This window comes from Sinocyclocheilus anshuiensis, unplaced genomic scaffold (genome assembly GCF_001515605.1).
Source record: "Sinocyclocheilus anshuiensis isolate Anshui unplaced genomic scaffold, SAMN03320099.WGS_v1.1 scaffold999, whole genome shotgun sequence".
NCBI classification, from domain to species: Eukaryota; Metazoa; Chordata; class Actinopteri; order Cypriniformes; family Cyprinidae; genus Sinocyclocheilus; species Sinocyclocheilus anshuiensis.
In genome coordinates this window covers 762,195-766,189 of record NW_015544197.1, presented here as the reverse complement: position 1 = coordinate 766,189, position 3,995 = coordinate 762,195, and the positions used below count along the sequence as shown (strand labels likewise).

At 38.8% G+C, this 3,995-nt stretch overlaps 1 protein-coding gene across 2 annotated transcripts in view; it reads right to left on the bottom strand.

Annotated features, from left to right (window-relative positions):
- LOC107696754 (uracil nucleotide/cysteinyl leukotriene receptor-like) overlaps positions 1–2,530 on the bottom strand; it is a 4,016-nt gene extending 1,486 nt beyond the window's left edge. Inside the window, exon 1 of one of the 2 annotated variants that reach the window (XM_016497233.1) lies at positions 2,431–2,530. The gene's annotated coding sequence lies outside the window, so the exon portion shown is untranslated. Of the gene's footprint in view, positions 1–1,781; positions 1,851–2,430 lie in introns of those variants that run through there. The other variant, XM_016497234.1, reaches the window with a different exon arrangement.
- Between the last annotated feature and the right edge of the window lie 1,465 nt (positions 2,531–3,995).

Here is a 3,995-nt window from a genome sequence, read left to right as displayed (position 1 = left end):
ATAAATAAAAATGATGGCTTTAGGATGGCTTAAATTGATAGACAGTAGAAATTAAAAATAAAATAAATATATACATACACACACACACACACAGACATATTTAAACATATGGTGTTCTTTTAAACTTAATATTGAAAAAATACTGAAAAAAAAAGTTTGACCGGTTCTACAGAAATATTAAGCATGTATGAATGTATGTATCAGATGGTGTCCCTAGAGAGCTGATCCCCTAGACAGATTGCATAATTTCCATGTAGGGAGCAGCAGCCATGCATGCTAGCTATAAATTATTAACATTTTGACAAAACACATTAAAAATGGATAGCTCAACAATAAAGTCCACATTTGGCACACACTCCCATCACATATCCAAACCAACCTATGCTGCATCCAAGTTAATTTCATGGAACCCAAAAAGTTGTGACAAGAAATCAAAATGAAAACTGAAAATAGAACAGAACAGAAAAGCACAAGATTACATCTGCTTTTGGGAATACGTTTCCAAAGTTGCCCGTTGTCAAAACATGTTTACAAAAATGAAGCAAAGAATGCAGCAGTGATAGACCAAGTAACAACTTTTATTCCAGCAGCAGTAAAAATGTATCCTTCTCTGTGCACTTTGAGTAGTGAGGGAGGGTGCGTTACAGCTGTCTGGGTGTTTGGCAGCAATTCAGATGCTTAGATATTTGGGTCTCAGGAGTCTGAGCAGATGTCCCTTTGGAGCAGGCGACTACACACGCATTGCACCTCCACACACGCTACGCTGCATGAAGGTGCTGGTGCATCCCAAACCAGAGCCACTCCTGGCTATCTGCTTACAGTCTGAGCCAGCTGTCCTCATGGCATTCTGGTTTGTCAAATCTTTGGCGTGTGCACAGGGCAGCCTGCCTCAGATTCAATGAGCAAACTGTGTTTGGAAGAAGCATTCATTCTAACCCGCCATTCAATAACAGTTGCTCTATTAATAACCAGGCTGAATGAAGCATCTGCAGGGTTGAGCTGCATCAGAGAAGCATCTGCAGGGTTGACATAACGCTATTTATAAATGAATAATTCTAACCAAACAAACAAACAAATAATTAGGAATACATTTAGATTTTTTTTTTTTTTTTTTTTTTTAAATAAACTCACATGTTTAAGGAATAAGTATGAGGAAGTATTGGCATTCTTATTGGTCTGATAGTCCAAATGCAAAATCAGTGGTTTGAATTTAAAGTTAATAGAGGCCTTGGGTTTGAATTTATAAAATGTTTAAAATGTTCACAGAAAGCAAAACAAATTGAATACTGAATTTCCTTTCCACACGCTTTGGAATACTTCTCTGAAAGATGCCTTTCTTCATAACTAAAATATGCTACCAAAACGTTTCACAATAACCTCTCACTGGAGCTGGAATAATGGGGAGGCACTTTATCAATATGTTCAGAACACTACAGACAAACACAAAGTGGGTGTGTACAAAGGAGTGTCTCAAGATCCTGCCATAGGAAAGTGCTGCGGAATTTGTAAACAAAGGGGAGGAAAATCCTCAAGTCCCAGAACATGCCAAACCCTCCAGTAATATAAACAGATAAAAGTAGAGAACTATAAAACAAGAAGCTGTCCTGAACTGCGCTTGGAGACAAAAGGCGTGATTTGCGATTGAGAAATCCAGATGTTAATAAATGGTTCTGGTTCTCTGGCGTGTGGTATGAAACTATATTGTGTGGTCCAGGAAAAACACATTTACTCAGACACACAAAAAAAGGCATTTCAAATGAAAAAGTATAATCCAGCAGCACCAGTCCAAGTGTTTCGTGGTCGTCTTGAAAATACGCTCCAAACCCGAAAGTCTTGAACGAGGCTTCTCCACAGGCTGGCAACAATACAAAATCACTTTTGTGTTAAAGAAATAAGTGGGGGTCAAGCTGGGGTTGCAATGTGACACTAATGCTCCTATTAACTAAAGCTGAACTGCAGCTCTGCGTGGACCAACACGCTTCCAGAACTCAAGGTAAAACACAGCCATAGGAAACCCTTTTTTTTTTTTTTACAGTAATGCACAAATACATAAAATATGACAAGAAAGCAAATGCAGCACAACATTTCCTGTATTACATTTTTTATATCTGATTCCCTGATGTGATTGACTTACTTTGCTCATTCAAGCAAAGCAAACTAATCCTAAACCTTTTACTTTACATTGCAGTGCTAAAATGACCTTTTAAAGACTTTTTCCTCTAACCAATAAACTCACCTTAGATGCAACAAAAAGAACATAAAAATGGCATGCACATAAACTAGGAAAACACCATATGGTCACTTAAAAAATGTTTCTATACAAATATAAATAATTTTAAAAATGTGTAACGATTAATTTGAAAGAATATATGCAAACAAGTTTCAATTGAGCCAGACAGCAGACACTGAGAGAGTAAATGAGAGACTCACCAGAGTGTTGATCCCTCAACAGCCTGTGCAGTAGTGACGGTCTTGAGCAGAGCAGAGGAGAGAGAGTTCTGCTGCCTGAAAAGCCAGAGCGAACCAGCAGCTTCTGTTGAGCAGCAGTGGAGTTTAATGGAGTTGAGACTACTCTCTCAGGCTGAGCTGTGTTTGAGATACGATACTGTGGCTCTTTTTGTGTCGCCAACTAATTTGATCACAAAAACGCGGTTTGCAATGGGAAGGCTCTAATGTGACCCTTGACCTCAGCCTTTCTTTGCAATGCTATTTTCTTCTGAGGGCCACTTGTGCGCTCCACAATTACCCGAGTCAGAAGAAGCGGCACATTTCGACAGGGGGAGAATAATGGCATGCCTTGCTAGCAATGTGGAGCCAGTGGGGTACCATGGCAACAGGGACTAGCATGCCTTTAGGTTACAACCCCCCCCCCCACCTCTGAAACCCCCCTCCTTCAACCATATCAATAAACAGAAGATGAACTGAGCATTTAATGGGGCAGTTTATGAATAAAGACCAGAGATTATCCATTGTAGACTGGGGAAAGCCAGACAGACGAGGCCCCTTGGAACTCAGAGAATGAGTGAGAAGAAATTTGAGTTGAAATCACAAGGGCAAGTAGGACCGAGAATAACAGACTGGGGTCCTTGTTTCTCGGTTCCCTGCTGTGAACTGTTGGGGCATCATACATTCTAGCAGCAGAGCAAAAATAAGGGCACGTGATCCTCAGACAGATGTGGAGCCCCAAGCGAACAGTAAGAGCAATAATCTGTCTTTCATTCTGGAAGATCACAGCTGTGTAGGACACACATCATGTCTTTTTCTTCAGTCTGGGCCCGTCTTCAACGATATGCTAATATAGTTCGCTTTACTGAATGAGCCCACTATCTAGTTGCCTCTATTCTACCAGAATAGGCTAAATAATACAGTGCCAAGTCTTAATTGGGACATCTCCAAGCCTCATTATATGCTGCACCCTCGAGACTTTGTTGCCCTGGGGCAAAACACAGTGTAACAGAGAAGAACTCATCTTCTGTCAGATTCATGAGCTGAAACAGTTTGCTTTTAAACATGACAAACAACATAAGTATAAGGCTTATGGAATTCCATTTTCCAAACACACGCAGAAAACATTTGGCTCTATGGCAAATAATCACAATGCACAATTGCTCCGAGTTACACCTCATAGTCATTTATTTGACAATTTCACTCAAAAAAAAACAAAAAAAAAACAACAACTTAAAATGCATCAATAACAATATGATCCAATGACTGTAATGATTAATTTATATCATTAAATATTAGTCAACCAGTAATCTGATTGAAATTACAGTCTTCACATTCTGGCAGCATATTAAGAAAAACAACTGATCATAAACAACCGTTGGCATTACACATTTTGCAATATATAGCATATCACACTGAAAAATAAAACCAGACAATTATTTAGTTTGATAAATCATGTTTTTTAAAACATTTCATTGGTTATGTTTTTATCATATATGTGAATGTATGCCTTTAAAAGAAAAGCACAGTAAATTGACAAACTACGCGTC